General features: G+C 44.9%; 1 protein-coding gene across 1 annotated transcript in view; it reads left to right on the top strand.

The window, feature by feature from the left end:
• The first annotated feature begins 14,538 nt into the window (after positions 1 to 14,538).
• LOC127003882 (mucin-2-like) overlaps positions 14,539 to 25,068 on the top strand; it is a 30,629-nt gene continuing 20,099 nt past the window's right edge. Inside the window, exon 1 of the mRNA XM_050870988.1 lies at positions 14,539 to 14,672. The gene's annotated coding sequence lies outside the window, so the exon portion shown is untranslated. The remainder of the gene's footprint in view (positions 14,673 to 25,068) is intronic.

Below are 25,068 nucleotides of genomic sequence, written 5' to 3' on the forward strand. Positions count from 1 at the left end.
AGCCGCCGGCCGTGCCGCGGGGTAGACAGAGAGTGGTCTGAGCTGCGAGAGACGAGGGACGTGCGCCGCTGCCCTTGCGTGCCCTGCCCGTTTTTGTGAGCCCTGTGCTGTGTCCGTGCCCCTCTGAGCCGAGCCAGATGGACTTGATTGCTGCCATGCTTGCCGGTATGGAAAAGAGGGCTCGTAAGGCACAGGCTGAGCAGGCACGCGAGCAGGCTAAGCAGGCACGCGAGCAGGCTAAGCAGGCACGCAAGCAGGCTCGCCATCTTGCCGAAGTTCTCCAGAGCAGTCTCGTCTCTGAAAGTGGAAACGCAGCAGTACACGGATCGGGCCTGCGACAACGTGAGGAGCGAACGACTGGAGGAGGTGCAGCAGAACCTGGAAGGCGAGGTTCAGGACCTAAGGGAGGAGGTGGATCGAGGCGGAGAGGTGGCAGCGTCGCACGCGGAGGAAGAAGGCCCAGTTCTGGCGGGAAACGCCGGTCGGCGGTCCAGCTGGGGCCTATCTGGGGCCCCTGGGAAAGACCCCTGGAGCCTGGTAGCGTCGTGGCGGAGCCAGTAAGCTGCCGCAGGAGGTTGGGGAGCCAACGGAGCCGCTCCCATCCCAGCCAGCAAAAAATGTGGGCCCCATATGGGTTTGTGAGTGGGCGGAGTTGGGCCCATTTGGCCCATGTGGGGCCTATGTGGGCAAATGTTTATAAGCATGGGTCTGATGTGGGACCCATATGGGAAATGTGGGCCACTTTGGATCAGCTGTCAGGAGTGTTCTAAAACGTATTTTATGAATTTTCTCAAATTTTAAAGGTGATTATAGTTTCGAAGCCTGAAAAGTTAAAATAAAACTTCATTATCAATCTGAGTAGCACATTATTTTGTTGCAAGGCTGTTTAGTCCGGCCGAGGAAAAGGCGCAAACAATAAAGAGTGAGGAGATGACAGAGACGATGATCGTGGTGTTCCAGGTGTAGAGAGTAGTGTGTAGTTTGTGTATTGTTCGTTTGTTTTATCTTGTACGGACGCTGCCGTTTCAAATGCCTGACTCAAGAGGAATCTTGAGTCACCTGTAACATCAAGATCAAGATCAAGAATATTCAAAATGGAGCGGAGAGAGAAGGATGGACTTGATTCACCTGATTTAACGACGATTTTGCGACTCTACTGACCCTAGTTTATGCTGTGAGTAAGCCTACTTACTCTTGAAGATGCCTGTGAGCACCTATGGCCTGTGTGAGAGTGGTGTGGCCACCAGGTGGAGTGGAGTGGCGTGTGAGAGGTGTGAGCTTTGGTTTCCTGTGTTGGTATCAAGACCAACTCGAAACTTGGAAAACAGGAACTTTGTGTACCAGTGTGACGAGAGGATGAAACTGTTGAACACGTGGTACTGGAATGTGAGAAGTATGATAGAGAGAATTAAGGGAGATAATGAGAGTAGTTCTGTAAGAACGGGTGTATTAGTGAGAATGAAATGGTGGAAAGAGCAGGTAGAGAATGGATGGTGTTGCTGCTGGGACTATGTGGGGAGACGACTGAAAAGATGACTGTGGTAGTGAAGGAGTACTTGGAGAGAATGTGGTGTGCCAGGTTTAGAGGATATATTGTGTATGCTGTGTATTGTTCCTATGTATTTTTCGGTATTATTATCGCAGTGGTCAGAATAGGAGTTTGGGGTTGAAACTACTTTTTTCTGATAGATTTCAATGTGCTGATTATAAATCTGGCATTTTTTTCCATGGCAAATTTATTTTTGCCCCCCCCCCTCCCCCTATACTTTAGGCTAGGTTAGGTGGGTTAGCCCCTATGTTTAATTAGGTTAGTTTTGGTTACGTTAAGGGGCGGGGGAGGAATTTTTTTTAATTATAATTAAATAAAAAAAATGGGGGGTTTTCCTTCTCCCTTGGAATTTAGGTTAGGTTAGGTTAGTTTTGAATTGGTTAGGAGGGGATGGGGGGCAAAAAAAAAATGATAATTTGCGATGGAAAAAATATCAAATTCATAAAAAGCACATCAAAATTATCAGGAAAAAATATTTTCAACCCCCAAATCCTATTCTGACCTCTGCGATAAATTTACCTACTTCCCTTTACAGGAGTTGCTGTTCCAAAGGCCTGACTCAAGAGGAAGCTGTTGAGTCTCTTGAAAAATCAAGATCAAGCAGTTTTTGGAAGGAAAAACACCAGAACCAGACCCAGGGAAACTCCTCCACTCACTGGCCTTACTCCACATCCACAGACCCACAGTATCTGACCTCCTAAGTGGTAACCAAGACCCTGGCCTGGCCTTCAAGATCCTAAAACTCACCAGAGCAAAAAATATGTACATGTACTTAAAACTAAATCCTGGTTTATTGCTTTTTGAAAACTACAAAAAACACGTTATTTTTCATCCTACTGAAAATAATGCACTGGTTTCATAGGCCATGAATAGCCAGCCAACCAACTAATTCTGAACATGGGTTTGCTGGAAAATAATAAATGAAAATACTCAATGCCATAAAATCAACACATATGAATAACAGCAGAATATGATTTGTACCTGTCTACTACTTTTGTGCAGGTACATAAATTGCTTCTCTTAAGAGCATGAAAGCCCAGCTGTCTCATGGTCATGCCTCTCAAATGTGGTTAATACAAAAACATAACAGGAGTAGGTGGGTGTGCAAGTGCTATATAAAACAGCCCATACTGCACAACTGAAACAACTTCAAATAATGTCCTCATGAAGAAATACTCTGATTATTGCAATTTGGATTACCAGCAGTCATTATATACACTCGACCCTCGATTTAACGGATAAATGAACCAACGGACAAAATCTGGAGCACAGAAATCAGTCCAAATCTTCTACATTTGATTCAGTTATGGCTTACCCCCTAATGATACCCAAAATAATAGTCAACAAAGCAAACCTCCTCCTACCGTGCCTAACGGTATATAGCTTGGAAGTATTATAGCAAGAGAGGCAGAATTTTCGGTAAAAATTCTCTCACTAGTCTCAGTCCAATTGCAGACAACAAATAAATAGGGCAAGGTCAGGCCTATAACTATCAACACACGACCTACATGTATACAGCAGTACCCGGCAAGTTCAAAAACAGATACAGAGTAGATAAACATGTACAGTAGGCCTACTACATGTACTTCATAGTAGTACCTACAACATAAAATACCCACCAAAGCAAGGGAAAATTTGATACAATTGATTAACAGCTGGCACCTAAATTAAAATTATTGTTGCACACCCACCTTTTTCTCCTCACCCGTACGTCAGATGGCCACCACCGGAGGTGTCAACAGCAACAATCCACTACACACGCAAAAACACTAGCTGGCAAGTGCACACTCTCACCAACATACAATTTACAGGCACTCATTGCACAGAGTGCACCTTCGCGCTGACACCATTCCAACCAGAGTTAAATTAGGTTAGATTGCGTTAGGTTAGGTTAGTTTTAGTTAGGTTAGGTTGGTTTTAGTTAGGTTAGCTTTAGTTAGGTTAGGTTTAGTTACATTAGCAGGAATGGGTGTGAGCGCGAGGGTGCACTCTGCGTAATGAGTGCCCAATTTACGTATCTAGAAAAAAATGTACACACAGAGACACATATGTTTCGGCCCAAACAGGTTTTCTCCTGACGGTGGAAAGAAAAACGGCAACTGCACACCGTTACACAAGTAATACGAGCAACATACGTACCGTACTGTGCTACACCACACGAAACACATCCACACACATCATACTGTTAGTATTAGATCCAAACGGAAGGTCAGAGCAACAAGGAAATCACCAAAGACGGGGGAGGGCGAGAGCGATCTTACTGTACTGTACTTACTGTTCTGTACTGTAGGCTGTGGTACCACAGCCTCTAGGTAGTGCCCCAAAGGTGCAAGTAGCAGGTGGATGACTGTTTGACTTGAGTTGCTCCGTTTTCTTGAGAAAGGTTCTGGTGAGTTTTAGGATCTTGAAGGCCAGGCCAGGGTCTTGGTTACCACTCAGGAGGTCAGATACTGTGGGTCTCTAGATGTGGAGTGAGGCCAGTGAGTGGAGGAGTTTCCCTGGGGCTGGTTATGGTGTTTTTCCCTCCAAAAACCGCTTGATCTTGATTTTACAGGAGACTCAACAGCTTCCCCTTGAGTCAGGCCTTTGGAACAGCAACTCCTGTAAAGAAAAGTAGATAAATTTATCGCTGAGGTCAGAATAGGATTTGGGGGTTGAAACTATTTTTTCCTGATAGATTTCGATGTGCTTTTTATGAATTTGATAATTTTTTCCATCGCAATTCCCCCCACCCACCCCACCCCCTCCTAATCAAACCAAAACTAACCTAAATTCCATGGGGAAAGGTAAAAAACATTTTTTAATATTTTTTCAATTAAAAAAATCCCCCCTGTCCCCTAACGTAACCAAAACTAACCTAACCTGACCTAATCAGACTTAACCTAACCAAACCCACATAACCTAATCTTTTTTCTTTTTTTTTTACAACAAAGGAGACAGCTCAAGGGCACAAAAAAAAATAAACAATAATAAAAAAAGCCCGCTACTCGCTGCTCCCAAAAAAAAATCAAAAGAGGTGGCCGAAAGAAAGGTCAATTTCGGGAGGAGAGGTGTCCTGATACCCTCCTTTTGAAAGAGTTCAAGTCGTAGGCAGGAGGAAATACAGATGAAGGAAGAGTGTTCCAGAGTTTACCAGCGTGAGGGATGAAAGAGTGAAGATGCTGGTTAACTCTTGCATAAGGGGTTTGGACAGTATAGGGATGAGCATGAGTAGAAAGTCGTGTGCAGCGGGGCCGCGGGAGGGAGGGAGGCATGCAGTTAGCAAGTTCAGAAGAGCAGTTAGCGTGGAAATATCGATAGAAGATAGAAAGAGAGGCAACGTCGCGGCGGAATTTATGAGATAGAAGACTATCAGTAGGAGGAGAAGAGCTGATGAGACGAAGAGCCTTAGACTCCACTCTGTCCAGAAGAGCTGTGTGAGTGGAGCCCCCCCACACATGAGATGCATACTCCATACGAGGGCGGACAAGGCCCCTGTATACGGATAGCAACTGCGCGGGGGAGAAGAACTGGCGGAGACGATACGGAACGCCCAGCCTCAAGAAAGCTGATTTAGCGTGAGAGGAGATATGAAGTTTCCAGTTGAGATTTTGAGTTAAGGATAGACCGAGGATATTTAGTGTTGAAGACGGTGACAGCTGAATGTTGTCGAAGAATAGGGGATAGGTGTTTGGAAGATCGTGTAGAGTTGATAGTGGAGAAATTGAGTTTTTGAGGCATTGGAGGACACAAGGTTCCTTCTGCCCCAACCGGAAATGATAGCAAGGTCTGAGGTAAAGCGTTCTGCAGCCTCCAGTCTGGAGTCGTGTACTTCCTGTTAAGAGGGTCTTCTATTGAAAGAAATTGAATAATGCAGAGTGAAGTCGTCGGCGTATGAGTGGACAGGACATTTTGTTATGGAAAGAAGATTATTGATGAATAACAGGAAGAGAGTTGGTGATACGACAGAGCTCTGTGGAACGCCACTGTTGATAGGATTAGGGGAAGAGCAGTGACCGTCTACCACCGCAGAGATAGAACGGCCGGAAAGGAAACTGGAGATAAAGAAACAGAGAGAGGGATAGAATCCGAAAGAGGGTAGTTTAGAAAGCAAAGACTGGTGCCAGACTCTATCGAAGGCTTTCGATATGTCTAGCGCAACAGAGAAAGTTTCATGTACAAAGGCATACTTCCAGCAGGAAGGAAAGGTAGATGTTGATAGGCAGAGACGAAAGAGTTTGACCAGGCAGGGTGTCAGCACGGAAGCACAGTTTTTTAATTACAAAAGGAGGCACTCCATCAGGTCCATAAACCTTATGAGAGTTGAGGCCAGAGAGGGCATAGAAAACATCATTTGGAAGAATCTTAATAACAGGCATAAAGGAGTCAGAGGGGGGATGAGTAGGACGAATATGCCCAGAATCGTCCAGGGTGGAATTCTTACAGAAAGTTTGAGCGAAGAGTTTAGCTTTAGAGACAGATGAGACGGCAGTGCTGCCATCAGGGTTAAGGAGAGGAGGGAAAGAGGAAGAAGTGAAATTGGAGGAGATATTTTTGGCTAGATGCCAGAAGTCACGGGAAGAATTAGAAGAAGCAAGGTGTTGACATTTTCTATTAATGAAAGAAGTTTTGGTTAGTCGGAGAATAGATTTGGCACGATTCCGGGCTGAAATGTAAAAATCAAAGTTAGCGGGAGTTCGAAGGCTCTGGAACCTTTTGTGAGCTGCCTCTCTATCTTTAATAGCACGAGAACAAGCATGATTAAACCAAGGCTTTTTAGCATGAGGAGTAGAGAAAGTACGTGGAATGTATGCCTCCATTCCAGAGACAATCACCTCTGTGATGCGCTGAGCACACACAGAGGGGTGTCTCTCCTGGAAGCAGTAATCATTCCACGGGAAATCGGAAAAGTTTATCCTCAGGTCGTCCCACCGAGCTGAAGCAAAATGCCAGAAGCATCGCCTCTTCGGTGGGTCCAGATGATGTACAGGAGCGATAGGACAGGATACAGAAATAAGGTTATGATCGGAGGAGCCCAACGGAGAGAACAGTTTGACAGAGTAAGCAGAAGGATTAGAGGTAAGGAAGAGCTCTAGAATGTTGGGCCTGTCTCGAAGACGGTCGGGAATACGAGTAGGGTGCTGAACCAACTGCTCTAGGTCGTTGAGGAGAGTAAAGTTGTAGGCTTGTTCACCAGGATGGTCAGTGAAAGAGGATGAAAGCCAAAGCTGGTGGTGAACATTGAAATCTCCCAAGATGGAGATTTCAGCAAAGGGAAAGTGAGTCAAGATGTGCTCCACTTTAGAGTTCAAATAGTCAAAGAATTTTACATAGTTAGTAGAGTTAGGCGAGAGATAAACACCACAGATGTATTTAGTAATAGAATGACAATGAAGTCTTTGCCAGATGGTGGAAAATTCAGAAGAGTCAAGGTCGTGGGCGCGAGAGCAAGTGATGTCGTTGCGCACGTAGGCGCAACATCCAGCTTTAGATTGATATTTAGGATAGAGATAGTAGGAGGGAACAGAGTAGAGGTTGCCGTCAGTAGCCTCAGAAACCTGTGTTTCGGTGAGGAAGAGAAGGTGAGGTTTAGAGGAGGAGAGATGGTGTTCCACAGAATGAAAATTAGAACGAAGACCGCGAATGTTGCAGAAATTGATAAGGAGGAGGTTCAAGGAGTTATCAGGACACCTCTCAAGTCGGCAGCCAGAAGGGGAGTCCTCCCTGGGGGAATTTATGGTCCCCCCAGCCGGGGACTCCGAGGCGGTGATTTAGTTAGCCATATTGAATGTTGAAATTTGGTAAAATTGATGAAATTTTTTTTTTGTTAATGTAGTGTGCTGTAGAAGGAGAGAGGACCTGTCTTTTGAGAGCATGGTGAACTGCTCTCTGGTGTTGATGAGACAAAAGGGAAACGGTTAGTGAGGACACGGGAAGGGTCTTTGAAGGGCTTCAGCACCCTCCTCGCTTCCCATATATCCTCACCGGGGGTAGCTCACGCCCGTTCGGTAGGTGTCTTCCAACTTACTCCTACTGACCTCCTACTTACCTACTTACCTTACCTAAAAATGCCAGATTTATAATCAGCACATCGAAATTTATCAGAAAAAAGTAGCTTCAACCCCAAACTCCTATTCTGACCACTGAGATAATAATACCGAAAAATACATAGGAACAATACACAGCATACACAATATATCCTCTAAACCTGGCACACCACATTCTCTCCAAGTACTCCTTCACTGCCACAGTCATCTTTTCAATCGTCTCCCCACATAGTTCCAGCAGCAACACCATCCATTCTCTACCTTTCATTCTCTACATCCCAGTTCTAACAGAACTGCTCTCATCTCTCTATCATACTTCTCACACTCCAGTACCACGTGCTCAACAGTTTCATCCTTTCGTCACATTCTAAGGTACACAAGGTTCCTGTTTTCCAAGTTTCGAGTTGGTCTTGATACCAACACAGGAAACCAAAGCTCACGCCTCTCACACGCTACTCCACTCCACCTGGTGGTCACACGGTCACACCACTCTCACACACGCCACAGGTGCTCACAGGCATCTTCAAGAATAAGTAGGCTTACTCACAGCAAAAACTAGGGTCAGAAGAGTCGCAAAATCGTCGTTAAATCAGGTGAATCAAGTCCATCCTTCTCTCTCCGCTCCATTTTGAATATTCTTGATCTTGATCTTGATGTTACAGGTGACTCAAGATTCCTCTTTTCTCTCCGCTCCTTGATCTTGATCTTGATCTTGATGTCACAGGTGGCTCGGGATTTCTCCCTAGCCAGGGGGCGGATTCTGAAACGAAGTTACGGCGTCGTATCTGCTAATTATTAAGGCGCCGCAAGTCCGGCCGTAGCGCTTCCGCTGGTATACTCAAAACACCGGCGCGGCCATTTTGAGGAGAGTTGCGGCGCCGCAGGTTAAGGCAGGTGTGGGCCGCCCTAAGTGAGTTACGGCCTCCTCTCCCTGCACGCCTTCGCTGCTACGAGTGGAACATATACAGCCTTCATACAGGTATGAAATGCATATAAACGATGTTTACGTAGTTATACTACTTATACAATTGTAAGAAGTGAATGAACTACCAGTAAGATGTTTAGTAATACAGTAACTAGGAAGTTTGGTGAAAACTTGTGAGAGGGCTTCCCACTGCCTCTTGCAATGATACATTTTTATTATGTGGAGTTGCAAAGAACTAGTAAGTAGATAGGTATGTTGCCATGTTCCTATGCACTCATACTTTATGGACAGCATCACAATTGAAGACGGAGTAAATATATATGCATGCAGTTTACGCGCACGACACCATTTTCCTCATATCTCCCTTCCTAAATCCTACAAACTTAATTGGGGGATGCACCCCCCATCCTTCACAACGTACGTAGTATCTTGCACGCGTGGGTGAGCAGGGACATCACTGTGTTGCAAGTGTTGTATATATACCATAGTGCTGATAAATGTTAAAGGTAACTTTTCACAAAAATAGTGTTATAGCTTGCATATAGAATACAGCATAGTCTGAATGTCTGAGGTTATGAACAAAGGTAGGTTAGGTTTGTGTCAGTGCTATCAGCATTAGTAGCTCCTCTTCCGAAAAGTTCGGCCTCCTTTTCTTCGTAGGGGGCAAGGTAGGGGGTGAGGAGAGAGGCTCCATTGTCGTGAGAGGGTGGGCACCGCGGGAACGTTCGCACAACAGCTAATTTGTGTTTACATCCCGCGATTGGTCGACGCTTCCTATTTGCCGACTAGAACTTGCCCCTGATTGGCCACTGAGACGCGGCCGCCTTGCAGCGGCGCGCGCCCTAAGGTCCCCTTACGGCGGCCTTAAAAAGTTTGAGTATGGGAAAGGAATGCAGAGATACGGCGCCGTAGCGCGGCCGTAGCCAACGGCGCCTTGGTGAAGTTAAGGCAGCGCGCGGGCCTTAACTTACGGCCCTTCTCAGAATCCGCCCCCTGGCCTTTGTATCGGCAGCTCCTGTGAAAAGAAAACAAAACATGCGGGAAGTCAATGTTCTCGGGGCAAGATATCATTCCCTACATCTTGCACGCCACATGCCTTCCAAGAACTCTTTCACTGCCTCAATCACTCGTCCACTCGTCTCTCCACTGAGCCCCAGCAGCAGCACCATCTACTCCCTTCCAGTCCTCCCGTTTACTCCACGTCCCATCTCGCTCAAAAACACATGCATCATCTTCGTTCTCTCCCTGTCATACTTCTTGCATTCCAGCACTACGTGCTGCACAGTCTCGTCCACACCCCTGTCACACATCTGGCACACTTTGCTGCGGGACTCCATTTTGAATATTCTTGATCCTGATCTTGATGTTACAGGTGTCTCAAGATTCCTCTTGAGTCAGGCCTTTGAAACGGCAGCTCCCGTAAAAGACAAAACAAAAACATACGAACAATATACAAACTACACACTACTCTCTACACCTGGAACACCACAATCATCGTCTCTGTCATCTCCTCACTCCTTATTGTTTGCGCCTTTTCCTCGGCCGGACTAAACAGCTAATTGCCAACAAAATAATGTGCTATCCAGATTAATAATTAAGTTTTATTTTAACTTTTCAGGCTTCGAAACTATAATGACCTTTAAAATTAGAGAAAATTCACAAAATACGTTTTAGAACACTCCTGACAGCTGATCCAAGGTGGCCCACATTCCCCATATGGGTCCCACATCAGACCCATGCTTATAAACATTGCCCACATATTGCCCACAAAGGCCCCACATGGGCCCAACTCCGCCCACTCACAAACCCATATGGGGCCCACATTTTTTGCTGGCTGGGCAACGTCGTGCGCGGAGGAACAAGAAGGGTCACGTGTGGTGGAGGCGGGCGCCGGGGTGGCGGGCTGGCTAGGTCCCACGTGGGGCCCCTGGCAAAGGCCCCTGAAGCCTGGTGGCGTCGTGACGGAGCCGGTGGAGGCTGCAGGAGGCTGGGGAGCAGTCGGAGCTGCTCCCTTGGGTCCAGCTGGTGCTGGAGTCGGACCCATTAACCCCGCCTGGGGTTGAGGCACACCGCCTGCCCGTGCTTGGAGTGTGCTGTGCGGGCGGGTGGTGTAACAATATATATATATATATATATATATATATATATATATATATATATATATATATATATATATATATATATATATATATATATATATATATATATGGAGAGAGTGGACCACATAACCATTAAGCAGTCATGACGTTATCGATGACGTTTCAGTGAGCTATCCTTGTAGTCAGTAACTCCCCTGGTGTCTGCTGCACGCTCTGTGCCAGGCCGAGGGGCCACACACTGCATCACTATGTCATGGAATGCCCTCTCATTGCTAAGTTTAAGCCACGGGACTGCCTTGACCTGCCCCAGACAATTTGTTGGCTCCTGAACCATGATGTCCTCCCTGCTATCCTCAAAGAACACCCTCAGTTTGCACCAAGGTGGTGATGCCGTGTGTGGCAGCCTGACTACTGCCGTGCTATACAAGGCTGTGATCTCTGCAGTATTTTACTTTAAGGACTAGTATTTACTCTATCTCTGTATTCATTCCCATCTAGTGCTTGGGCAATGTTCTCCGTCCCCACATTTTATTGTCTTATTGTCCAGGGGGAGGTACTGCCCCCTCCCTTGTTGTGCTTTCCTTCCTACCATTGTATCTTTTTAGTTTCATGGTGCTGCATACACATGTATTAATAGTTGTATAATCACACTCTGTCCTGCCTGGGGGTTGGGATGGCATGTTCCTCCCTTCTCCCTTGTTGTTTACCTGCAACAATAAACTATCAATCAGTCTATAATTCTTGATAAGGCCCATAATAATCTACTGAAATTATCTCAACTCTTTCTGGCAACACTGTACCAGTCAGCGGTCACCCATCCTGCCCGACGTTGCCAGATTGTCGTACTCTGTCTCTTATGTCTGCCGATTTCCGACCCAAAAACTGCTTTCATCACCCAAATAACTGTCTTCATATATGGTTATCGTTTAAATGGTTAATTATTGGTGCTTCTTGGCAACAGTTATGGGCCGAAGCTGGTAAATACGAAGCTCTGTGTACGATAATCTGGCAAAGGTGGCAGTCACCCATTCTGCCGTTGTAGTAGGAATTGGTTCGCAGTGCAAAATAGCTCGCATAATACAGGTCCAACTCGCTTAGTTTTTCTGATATATATCACTCACCGGTATCGTTTCCTTGTCCCGTTTCGGCACCATCACGTGACAATATCACCCATCACAAAAGATCAGAGGTGGACAAACTAAAACAAAACCAGACTAATTACCCTTCTTCTTCTTCTTCTTTTGACCTGCAACGCCTTGTACCGCTTCTTAGGTCCTCCTCCTCTCGTTCCTCCCTTCTTCTTATTCACACACCTTCCTTTTCAGTGTTACGTAATTTTATAACCTGAAATAAAGTAACTTATGAGTGGTGCAGAGCGACTTATTTTCACTATTTTCGCGTCCATTCCAGCCAGCACAAACAGTCCACAGAGGGAAATGTGTGTCGCCCAACGTTGCCAGATTGTCGTACTCAGCCTCTTATATTGACCGACTTCCGACCCAAAACTGTCTTCTGGGCTCCAATAACAAAACTCATTTATAGTTATCGTTAAAAGAGTTAGAGCCTGATGTTTCTTGGCAATAGTTAGACGTCAGAAACCGGTAAATACCAGACTGTCGTACTCAACCTCTTATGATTGACGATATCCGACCTAAAAACTGTCTCCTCCACCATAAAAACTTGCTCCATATAAACTTATTGATAAAATGATTAATTATTGGTGCTTCTTGGCAATAGTTAGGTGTCAGAAATCGGTAAAGACTACGCTCCGAGTACGATAATCGTAATTTGGCAACGGTGGTGTCGCCTGATGCTCCATTACCAGACTGTCGTACTCAACCTCTGATTGATTGTCTGATTGACGGTATCCGACCTAAAAACTGCCTCCTGCACCCCAAAAACTTGCTCCTTATACACTTATTGATAAAATGGTTAATTCTTGGTATTTCTTGGCAACAGTAAGGCGTCAGAAACCAGTAAATACTATGCTCTGAGTACGATAATGAAAATCTGGCAACGGTGGTCAGTCGCCTGATGCTAAATTGTCGTACTCAACCTCTTACGATTGATGATATCCGACCTAAAAACTGTCTCCTCCACCCCAAAAACTTGCTCCATATACACGTATTGATAAAATGGTTAATTATTGGTGTTTTTAGGCAATTATTATGGGTCAGAAACCGGTAAATACTATACTCTGAGTGCTCTTGCTCTTGCTGTACAAGAGCATTGGAGAGTACGATAATAATGATCTGGCAACGGTGGTCAGCAATCAATCAATCAGTCGCCTGATGCTCCGCTACTAAATTGTCGTACTCAACCTCTTACGATTGACGATATCCGACCTAAAAACTGCCTCCTCCACCCCAAAAACTTGCTCCATATACATTTATTGATAAAATGGTTAATTATTGGTGTTTCTTGACAGTTCTTATGGGTCACCGTAAATACCATGCTCTGAGTACGATAACGATAATCTGGCAACGGTTGTGTCGCCTGCTGCACCAGATTGTCGTACTCAATGTCCTATGATTGACGATATCCGACCTAAAAACTGTCTCCTCCACCCCAAAACTTGCTCCATATACACTTATTAATAAAATGGTTAATTACTGGGGTTTCTTGGCAATTATTATGGGTCAGAAACTGGTAAATACTGTGCTTCGAGTACGATAATGATAATCTGGCAACGGTGGTCAGTCGCCTGATGCTCCCTTACCAGACTGTCGTACTCAACCTCTTACGATTGACGATATCCGACCTAAAACCTGTCTCCTCCACCCCAAAAACTTGCTCCATATACACCTATTGATAAAATGGTTAATTATTGGTGTTTCTCGACAATTATTATGGGTCAGAAACCGGTAAATACTATGCTCTGAGTTCTCTTGCTCTTGCTCTTGCTGTACAGGTGACCCCGTTGGAGAGTACGATAATGATAATCTGGCAACGGTGGTCAGTCACCTGTTGATCCGTTACCAAATTGTCGAACTCAACCTCGTATAATTGACGATATATTACCTAAAAACTGTCTCCTCCACCCCAAAACTTGCTCTATATACACTTATTGATAAAATGGTTAATTACTGGGGTTTCTTGGCAATTATTATGGGTCAGAAACTGGTAAATTCTGTGCTTCGAGTACGATAATGATAATCTGGCAACGGTGGTCAGTCGCCTGATGCTCCCTTACCAGACTGTCGTACTCAACCTCTTACGATTGATGATATCCGACCTAAAACCTGTCTCCTCCACCCCAAAAACTTGCTCCATATACACTTATTGATGAAATGGTTAATTATTGGTGTTTCTCGGCAATTATTATGGGTCAGAAACTGGTAAATACTATGCTCTGAGTTCTCTTGCTCTTACTCTTGCTGTACAGTTGATCACGTTAGAGAGTACGATAATGATAATCTGGCAACGGTGGTCAGTCGCCTGATTCTCCGTTACTAAATTGTCGAACTCAACCTCGTATGATTGACGATATATCACCTAAAAACTGTCTCCTCCACCCCCAAAACTTGCTCCATATACACCTATTGATGAAATGGTTAATTATTGGTGTTTCTCGGCAATTATTATGGGTCAGAAACCGGTAAATACTATGCTCTGTGTTCTCTTGCTCTTACTCTTGCTGTACAGTTGATCCCGTTAGAGAGTACGATAATAATCATCTGGCAACGGTGGTCAGTCGCCTGATTCTCCGTTACTAAATTGTCGAACTCAACCCCGTATGATTGACGATATATCACCTAAAAACTGCCTCCTCCACCCCCAAAACTTGCTCCATATACACGTCTTGATAAAATGGTTAATTATTGGTGTTTCTTGGCAATTATTATGGGTCAGAAACCGGTAAATACTATACTCTGAGTGCTCTTGCTCTTGCTGTACAGGTGACCCCTTTGGAGAGTACGATAATGATCATCTGGCTACGGTGCGCCTATTGTGTACGTTGTGTGGGTCTTATACCTGTGGATGGCTGTAGGTTAAGCTTGTATTACCTTCTGTGGCCGTCTTCGTGCTTACATATGGAGGAGACAGCTCAGTGATGGAGGTGTAGAGAGAAGGTAAGGCTGCAAAGCGTAAGAAAGGAAGAGAAAACATTGGGGTGTGTGTGTGTCGAGATATGGGTCATATTACTAAACAGCCCCAGAACACGTTTTTAACAAGGCTTTCGTAGGAGTTGTGGGCATTTCCAGGAGTAGTTTTATGACCCTGGTGGTAGTGTGACCCTTCCTCTGTACCGTGAACCCAAGACACACGTATTTGACAAGGCTTTCGTAGGAGTTGTGGGCATTTCCAGGAGTAGTTTTATGACCCTGGTGGTAGTGTGACCTTTCCTTTGTACCGTGAACCTAAGAAACACGTATTTGACAAGGCTTTCATAGGAGTTGTGGATATTTCCAGGAGTAGTTTTGGGTTAAGATTCGCTTTAGGACCGTGTCAGTATCTCATTACCTACTTTATGAAACCACTATCTCTTCATATATCTTTTCTACAAACCTTCAATAGTTCATGGAAACGCTTTGAAAATCCAATTCAAGGACTTTTTTTACTCTTGAAAATAGGGGATAATGTTTACGAAAGCGCTGCAGCTGGTGTTGCGAGAAATACCTCCTCGCTGAAATAAGGCACATATACATGTGTGTGTGGGGGGGGGGGGGGGGGGGGGGGGGCCCGGGGGGGGTAACCCCCGTTTTTATTTTTATTTTTACAGCTATGGAGACAGCTCAAGGGCGCAATGAAAAAAAAAAATTTTTTTTTAAAAAGGCCCGCTACTCACTGCTCCAGAACAGAGGTTAAAGGAGCGTTCAAAATCAGAGGTCAATTTCAGGAGGAGAGGTGTCCTGATACCCTCCTCTTGAAAGAGTTCAAGTCATAGGCAGGAGGAAATACAGATGAAGGAAGATTGTTCCAGAGTTTACCAGGATGAGGGATGAAAGAGTGAAGATGCTGGTTAAGGTGAGAGTTGGGTCAATCGGGTCAAATTTTTTTTATTTTTGGCAACTTCGTGTGTGGATGTGAGTCTTCATGACGGATACGGCGCGAGCAGTTGCCAGACGCATAACGCCGGTGTCCCGGGCCCTCACCTGTGCCGTGGAAAGGTTAAGTCCCGAATGAATCTGGCCAGGCAGAGCAGTTGCCTCGCTACCTTTCCTGGTGACGTGGCCTTCACCAGGTTCCAACACTCTCCCTTCTCACCTTTCAGCTTGGCACATTAATCTATCCCTCCTCAGCCTTTCTGAGGTTGTCTTTTTGTATGTTAATTCTAAACTTAATTTTCCCTCATTTTCTAGTAACGTATAAATATACATACAACAATATACATGCGTGCGAGTGGATTCATATCAGGGGTGCCAACCCAAGCTGTGGTTCGTATTTCTCATTCTCTTCCCTTATCTACTTATATCATTTTAACCGCTACGGGTATTGTTTCGGTTGAGGAGAAACTGGATCCGGTAAGTAACCATGGCCATGTACAAGGGGGTATTCCCAATTTTCCCAGTTGGCTTTTAACTGGCTTCCGCGGTGTTGGTATGCCGGCGGGTACGTTACACTACCTATCTACGTAATAGCGGGTTTTAAATAGCCGCGTATGTAAAGGTCCGCGCTCTTACCACGCCCCCTTACTCTCTTTCTTTCTTTTCCTTGTATCTTGACCATTTGTTTTGCTTTTTAATTATTTTTTTTTGTTTTTTTTGCCTGCTATTGCTGTACGAAAGCTTGAGCTGTGTTTACTGGCAGCACGGTGGCGGCCGTGAGTCACTCAGTGCGATCGATAATACAGGCAAGGGAGGGAGCACGCGCTGATCACCTGTTGAACATTCCCTGCACTAATATGTTATTTATATATTAGGGAGTCTGTAATATGCTTATAATATATTATATACACCGATATATAAATAACAGGGGACCAGGAGCCTGGCTAATGAAAAGCTGTACAAGGCGAAGGAGAACTCTCCTTCACTTGGGGGTATACAGGTGACATAAACATGACCTGAAATGACATGAACCTCTACTACAGACTTTCCGTGAGGTGCTGAAGGGTGATGTAAGTAGAAAATTGAATTTGGTAAAAATTTGTGCCATCTTTATGGTGTAGTGAACTTTAGAAGATAAAAGTGCAATTATCTCGAAAATCTTTTTTTGGCATAAAAGTAAGAATAACTCTGTATGTAGTTATGCAATTTTAATTATTTTGGTTTCAAAATGTTCACTACACTGGTATCTGTCAAATTCGGTGTAGTCATCCCTTATCTCCCACAAATACAGATATGCTATAATTTTAAAATTCAATTTTCTGGGGGGGGAAAAAACATATTTTTTTCTGTCACAAATTTTTTTTTTTTTTTTTCGCTACGTTTACAAATTCACCGAGGTAGGTACTTCTGGGTGTCTCCTATCAGTGAGTCAAAGGAAATTAATAATCACTTAATAGTTTTAACACCATTTACATAAATTCAAACATACCTCAAATCACCAGATAATTATTTATTATCTACAAAATTCTGGAAGGTATTTTGGTGATTTTTTTATGACAGAAGCATCATATTTGCCTGCACCCTGTGTAAAAAAATTATTGGCTTAGATTAAAAACTAAGGTTAGGAGGACCGAAAATGTCATACTCGTGACCAAACTCTACAACTCTCCCCTTAACTCTTGCATAAGGGGTTTGGACAGTATAGGGATGAGCATGAGTAGAAAGTCTTGTGCAGCAGGGCCACGGGAGGAGGGGAGGCATGCAGTTAGCAAGTTCAGAAGAGCAGTCAGCATGAAAATATTGATAGAAGCTAGAAAGAGAGGCAACATGGCGTGAATTTGAGAGGTAGAAGTCTATCAGTATGAGGAGGAGAGCTTATGAGACGAAGAGCCTTTGATTCCACTCTGTCAAGGAGAGCTGTGTGAGTGGACCCCCCCCACACATGAGATGCATACTCTATACGAGGGCAGACAAGGCCCCTGTAAATGGACAGCAACTGTGCCGGGGAGAAGAACTGGCGGAGACGGTACAGAACGCCCAGCCTCGAGGAAGCTGATTTAGTAAGAGATGAGATTTTTTTTTATTTTTTTTTTTTTTTTTACAAAGGAGACAGTTCAAGGGCACACAAAAAGCAAACATTAATAAATGAAGTTTCCAGTTGAGATTTTGAGTTAAGGATAGACTGAGGATGTTTAGTGTTGAGGAAGGTGATAGTTGTTTGGAAGATTGTGTCAAGTGAATAGGTGGAGAAACTGTGTTTTTGAGGCGTTGAAGGACACCAGGTTCTTCTTGCCCCAATCGGAAATAATAGTAAGGTCTGAGGCTAAGCGTTCTGCTGCCTCCAGCCTTGAGTCGTGAAGTTCCTGTAGGGTGGGTCTTCTATTAAAAGAAGTTGAGTAATGCAGAGTGGAACCATCGGTATAGGAATGGATAGGACAGTTCGTTTTGGAAAGAAGTTCATCAATTAACAACAGAAAGAGAGTGAGAGATAGGACAGAACCCTGTGGGACAATACTGTTGATAGGTTTAGAGGAAGAACAGTGACCGTCTACCACAGCAGAAATAGAACGGTCAGAAAGGAAACTGGAGATAAAGGTACAGAGAGAAGGATAGATACCATAGGAGGGTAGTTTGGAAAGCAAAGATTTGTGCCACACCCTGTCAAAAGCTTTTGATATGTCCAGCGCAATAGCAAAGGTTTCACTGTAACGGCTAAGAGAGGATGACCAAGAGTCAGTTAAGAAGGCTAGATCACCAGTAGAACGCCCCTTGCGGAACCCATACTGGCGATCAGATAGAAGGTCAGAAGTGGAAAGGTGCTTTTGAATCTTCCAGTTAAGGATTGATTCAAAAGCTTTAGATAGACAAGAAAGTAAAGCTATAGGACGGTAGTTTGAAGGATTGGAACGGTCACCCTTCTTAGGCACAGGCTGTATGAAGGCATACTTCCAACAGGAAGGAAAGGTAGATGTTGACAGGCAGAGGCGAAAGAGTTTGACCAGGCAGGGTGACAGCACGGAGGCACAGTTTTTAAGGACAATAGGAGGCACTCCATCAGGTCCATAAGCCTTCTGAGGATTGAGGCCAGAGAGGGCATAGAAAACATCATTTTGAAGAATCTTTATAACAGGCATAAAGGAGTCAGAGAGGGGATGAGTAGGAGGAATATGCCCAGAATCGTCCAGAGTGGAGTTTTTAGAAAGTTTGAGAGAAGAGTTCAGCCTTAGAGACAGATGAGACGGCAGTGTTGCCATCAGGACTGAGGAGTGGAGGGAAAGATGAAGAAGTGAAGTTGGAGGAGATGTTTTTGGCTAGATGCCAGAAGTCACGGGAAGAGTTAGAGAAAGCAAGGTTTTGACATTTTCTATTAATGAAAGAGTTTTTGGTTAGTCAGAGAATAGATTTGGCACAATTCCGGGCAGAAATGTAAAGTTCATAATTAGCATTAGTTTGAAGGCTCTGGTACCTTTTGTGAGCCGCGTCTCTATCATTGACAGCACGAGAACAAGCGTGATTAAACCAAGGCTTTTTAGCGTGAGGAGTAGAGAAAGAACGAGGAATGTATGCCTCCATTCCAGAGACAATCACCTCTGTGATGTGCTGAGCACACACAGAGGGGTCTCTAAAGTTCGGTTGGAGTATTTTAAATATGCTCCCCGACTCTAAACCCTCTGTGAGCTATTTTACGGCTGCAGCATCGCCGCGGCCGTCGCCAGAGGAGGCGACGCTTTCGTACACATTATCCCTTATTTTCAAAAGTAAAAAGAAAGTCCTTGAATTGGATTTTCAAAGTGTTTCCATGACTGTTGAAGGTTTGTAGAAAAGATATATGAAGAGATAGTGATGTTTCATAAAGCAGATTATGAGATACTGGCACGGACCTAAAATGAATCTTTACCGTAGTTTTGTGACCCTGGTGGTAGTGTGACCCTTCCTCTGTACCCTGAACCTAAAAAACACGTATTTGACATGGCTTTCGTAGGAGTTTTGGGCATTTCCAGGAGTAGTTTTATGACCCTGGTGGTAGTGTGACCCTTCCTCTGTACCATGAACCTAAGAAACACACATTTGACAAGGCGTTTGTAGGAGTTGTGGGCATTTCCAGGAGTAGTTTTATGACCCTGGTGGTAGTTTGATGCCGTTGATACCGTTTACCGTTGATGAGGTTTGAGGCCCTGCTGCTCCGCCGCTGATGCAGCGCTCTACGAGGGCCGTCAACAATTTCAACGTTAGCCTCAATAATAGTCTTCGATGCACTTATTCTCAAACATCGTAGTGAGTGAGTGAGTGTTTTAATTTCTTTTACGAATAATATCACATATAACAATTAGTTCAGTGTTCATGTCTGCTATTTTCATTATAGTATCACAATTAAATATTCAACAATTATTTCCAGCACACGGAACATTCATCACACACAATTTATCTTTGAGTACAGACACTAATTAATAGCCATGATCGGTCATGTTACGAATTCTCTCAATTTCAGTCTGGAGAACTACACAACACTGGTCATTCGCTTAGTGGTCGATTTCTGCCAGGGCCCGTATCCTCGTCAACTATTAATACTAAACTTGGTATTAACTTTCAACTTTAGTATTAACTTCACTCTCAAAGTGTATCCTCACCAACTATTAGCCTAATACTACTATTAACTTTGGCATTAACTTGGGAGTGCTGGCGAGGACTTCTAAACACTTAATAGTAAAGTTAATCCCAGACCCAGACCCATATCAACATGGCCGCCGGAGCTCCTCGCCCAGCCCACCTCCGCAATTTAGAGTCCGAAAGGACTCTTTGGAACTGTATAACGATGGTGAACTTGTCAAGAGATACATATTAGACCGTGCAGGAATGGAATATGTGACTGATTTGGTGAGAAGAGAGCTACAAGATCCAGTTCAAAGGGAGCATTCCCTCACCCCGGGGTTGAAAGTGATTTTGACTTAAAGATACTTGGCTACAGGAAAAATGCTGCAGTGTTCAAGTGATGAGTTTGGGGTAAGCCAGAGTAGTGTAAGCAGGGTGATTGCGGAAACTCTGGCCGCCCTCAGTGACCCGTAGGTAGTCGGGAGGTTTATCCAGTCTCCCCTTGATAGGGTGGAGATCCGTGAAAAGCAAGCAGAATTTTACCAACTTGCCAGTGTTGTGGGAGTGATAGACTGTACCCATGTGAAAATAATGGCACCAAAGGAAAACAAAGCAGTTTATGTGAGCAGAATAGCTTGAATATACAATTAGTGTTTGATGCCTTTGTTATTGATTAAAATGTGAAATATTTGAGTTAAGGAAAACAAAACATGGGAAAAAAAACTTTTATTTGTAGCAGTAAGGTACACACATGCAAATGAAAAAGATGACATCAAAATTGCATTAAAATATAATTTAAAATTTGATTTATAATTATTGTTGCTTTAAAATCAAGTTAGAAAAACAAATTACTCCTGCCGGTTATTCGTTTTGAGATAATGGTGGTGCAAAAGCTTGTTAGAGACGTCTGCCAGTGTGAGGGAGGAGGAACGAAAGGTCGAGGTGACCACATCGTGAACATCATGACTTATAAGTGAAGTAAAACGAGGTTACTTGGTTTCTGTTTACAAAGTTCCAAGTGGAAAAACAACTTTATAGTGAATTCAGTGTATACTTTTCTGGAGTATTGTGTTTACTGAGTGAATTGGTGACCAATCTGTTGCTATTTGTGTCTTGCTTGAAGATATTCATCATTGGATTCAAAGCTATGGTATTAATGTGCAATAGTTGTCATAACAAAATACGTAGTAATTAATTATATATGTCAACCTATTTATTTTCATGTGATCATGGTATGACCACTGAAAAACATTGCTTTTTTATCTTGGCTCCATTACAAATTCAGTATATAATTACTCATATACTAAATAAAGTAGTGGAATCCAGTTTTCAGCATCTTTTATTATTATGCCAGTTAGCACTCAGCTTGCAAACACGCTTAGGTTTATGTTGTCATCTTGGGTCGGACTTGGGTGAACACTTTACCAGGTGACCTAAGATTACTCAATGCTACCATATAGGTGTACTACATCTTTCATTGTGAGTTCATCAGAGAGCACTGGAGAGCAGCATGAGTCTAATTAGGTGCTAATGAATATCCTGCCTGCATCACAGACTACATAAAATGCAAATATGATCAGTGCCTAAAGGTGTTATAAGCTAATGATGGTATATATATATATATATATATATATATATATATATATATATATATATATATATATATATATATATATATATATATATATATATAGATATATATAAAAAACTGTCTGCCCTAATGTCCCTCCCACTTTTGAAGGCCAAATGACGCCCCTGATTGTAACAACGCATCTTGTAACACCCATGACTAGGTGCCGGTGCAAATCTCCTCATTTAACACCGAGAAATTAATCTAGGCTCTAGGGAACTCGGAAAAATCCAAGTTAGAGAGTGCTGGCTGTGGAGATTGAACCAGTGACCTTCGACATACAAAGCCATGTCTGTCAGTCGAGCCAATAAAGGTAAAGGTAAAGTTGGGGCATACGCTGTAGCAGCGCGTGGCCTCGGTGCTCATCTCCGTAACATTGGCCCTTGAGGCTGTGGTGGGAGGGAGCCCATTACCCCGGGACACAGGGCCAGTGTGACATCCGGGCTACCACAGTTTCCCCAGGTAGTCATTTATTGACCAGCCCGAGAGGGAGGATGATCAGCTGGGTGAGCTGCACGCCTACTGCCCGGGCCAGGATCCGAATCCGGGCCCGCGTAGAAGCCAGGCATGCTGACCACTAGACCACGGAGGCGTATTGGAGCCCAATCTCAAGTGAACCCACTCACAATGGCACACCATTTTTTTTCTGGTAAATTTTGTGCTTTGAATGAATTTGCTAATCATTTCTGTCGAAAAATAGCAGGGATTTTTTTTCACCCCTTCCACCCTAACCTCCTCAGTAATAAAAAAAAAAGTGACAAAATCATAGCCTTGAGGCAGTAATATTCAGCCCCAGCATCAAAAAATTATACTGCTGCCCTATGAAAGGCATCTCTTAACTCCGATGAAGTAGGTGGTGACTGTGGTGGAGCAGCTTCATTGTCATCCCTTGCAGTGGCAGGTGTCATTGGACCAGCAGATGATGAAGCAGTGGCTGGTGTCATTGGACCAGCAGATGATGAAGCAGTGGCAGGTGTCATTGGACCAGCAGATGATGAAGCAGTGGCTGGTGTCACTGGGCCAGCAGATGATGAAGCAGTGGCAGGTGTCATTGGACCAGCAGATGATGAAGCAGTGGCAGGTGTCATTGGGCCAGCAGATGATGAAGCAGTGGCAGGTGTCATTGGACCAGCAGATGATGAAGCAGTGGCTGGTGTCATTGGGCCAGCAGATGATGAAGCAGTGGCAGGTGTCATTGGGCCAGCAGATGATGAAGCAGTGGCTGGTGTCATTGGACCAGCAGATGATGAAGCAGTGGCTGGTGTCATTGGGCCAGCAGATGATGAAGCAGTGGCTGGTGTCATTGGACCAGCAGATGATGAAGCAGTGGCAGGTGTCATTGGACCAGCAGATGATGAAGCAGTGGGTGGTGTCATTGGACCAGCAGATGATGAAGCAGTGGCAGGTGTCATTGGACCAGCAGATGATGAAGCAGTGGCTGGTGTCATTGGACCAGCAGATGATGAAGCAGTGGCTGGTGTCATTGGGCCAGCAGATGATGAAGCAGTGGCTGGTGTCATTGGACCAGCAGATGATGAAGCAGTGGCAGGTGTCATTGGACCAGCAGATGATGAAGCAGTGGCAGGTGTCATTGGACCAGCAGATGATGAAGCAGTGGCTGGTGTCATTGGACCAGCAGATGATGAAGCAGTGGCAGGTGTCATTGGGCCAGCAGATGATGAAGCAGTGGCAGGTGTCATTGGACCAGCAGATGATGAAGCAGTGGCAGGTGTCATTGGGCCAGCAGATGATGAAGCAGTGGCAGGTGTCATTGGACCAGCAGATGATGAAGCAGTGGCTGGTGTCATTGGACCAGCAGATGATGAAGCAGTGGCAGGTGTCATTGGACCAGCAGATGATGAAGCAGTGGGTGGTGTCATTGGACCAGCAGATGATGAAGCAGTGGCAGGTGTCATTGGACCAGCAGATGATGAAGCAGTGGCTGGTGTCATTGGACCAGCAGATGATGAAGCAGTGGCAGGTGTCATTGGACCAGCAGATGATGAAGCAGTGGCTGGTGTCATTGGACCAGCAGATGATGAAGCAGTGGCAGGTGTCATTGGACCAGCAGATGATGAAGCAGTGGCTGGTGTCACTGGGCCAGCAGATGATGAAGCAGTGGCAGGTGTCATTGGACCAGCAGATGATGAAGCAGTGGCTGGTGTCATTGGGCCAGCAGATGATGAAGCAGTGGCAGGTGTCATTGGACCAGCAGATGATGAAGCAGTGGCTGGTGTCATTGGACCAGCAGATGATGAAGCAGTGGCAGGTGTCATTGGACCAGCAGATGATGAAGCAGTGGCTGGTGTCATTGGACCAGCAGATGATGAAGCAGTGGCAGGTGTCATTGGGCCAGCAGATGATGAAGCAGTGGCAGGTGTCATTGGACCAGCAGATGATGAAGCAGTGGCAGGTGTCATTGGGCCAGCAGATGATGAAGCAGTGGCTGGTGTCATAGGGCCAGCAGATGATGAAGCAGTGGCAGGTGTCATTGGGCCAGCAGATGATGAAGCAGTGGCTGGTGTCATAGGGCCAGCAGATGATGAAGCAGTGGCTGGTGTCATTGGACCAGCAGATGATGAAGCAGTGGCTGGTGTCATTGGGCCAGCAGATGATGAAGCAGTGGCTGGTGTCATTGGACCAGCAGATGATGAAGCAGTGGCTGGTGTCATTGGGCCAGCAGATGATGAAGCAGTGGCAGGTGTCATTGGGCCAGCAGATGATGAAGCAGTGGCTGGTGTCATTGGGCCAGCAGATGATGAAGCAGTGGCTGGTGTCATTGGGCCAGCAGATGATGAAGCAGTGGCTGGTGTCATTGGGCCAGCAGATGATGAAGCAGTGGCAGGTGTCATTGGGCCAGCAGATGATGAAGCAGTGGGTGGTGTCATTGGACCAGCAGATGATGAAGCAGTGGCAGGTGTCATTGGGCCAGCAGATGATGAAGCAGTGGCAGGTGTCATTGGGCCAGCAGATGATGAAGCAGTGGCAGGTGTCATTGGGCCAGCAGATGATGAAGCAGTGGGTGGTGTCATTGGGCCAGCAGATGATGAAGCAGTGGGTGGTGTCACTGGGCCAGCAGATGATGAAGTAGTGGCTGGTGTCATTGGGCCAGCAGATGATGAAGCAGTGGCAGGTGTCATTGGGCCAGCAGATGATGAAGCAGTGGGTGGTGTCATTGGGCCAGCAGATGATGAAGCAGTGGCAGGTGTCATTGGGCCAGCAGATGATGAAGCAGTGGCAGGTGTCATTGGGCCAGCAGAT

Source organism: Eriocheir sinensis, chromosome 26 (assembly GCF_024679095.1).
Source record: "Eriocheir sinensis breed Jianghai 21 chromosome 26, ASM2467909v1, whole genome shotgun sequence".
NCBI lineage: Eukaryota > Metazoa > Arthropoda > Malacostraca > Decapoda > Varunidae > Eriocheir > Eriocheir sinensis.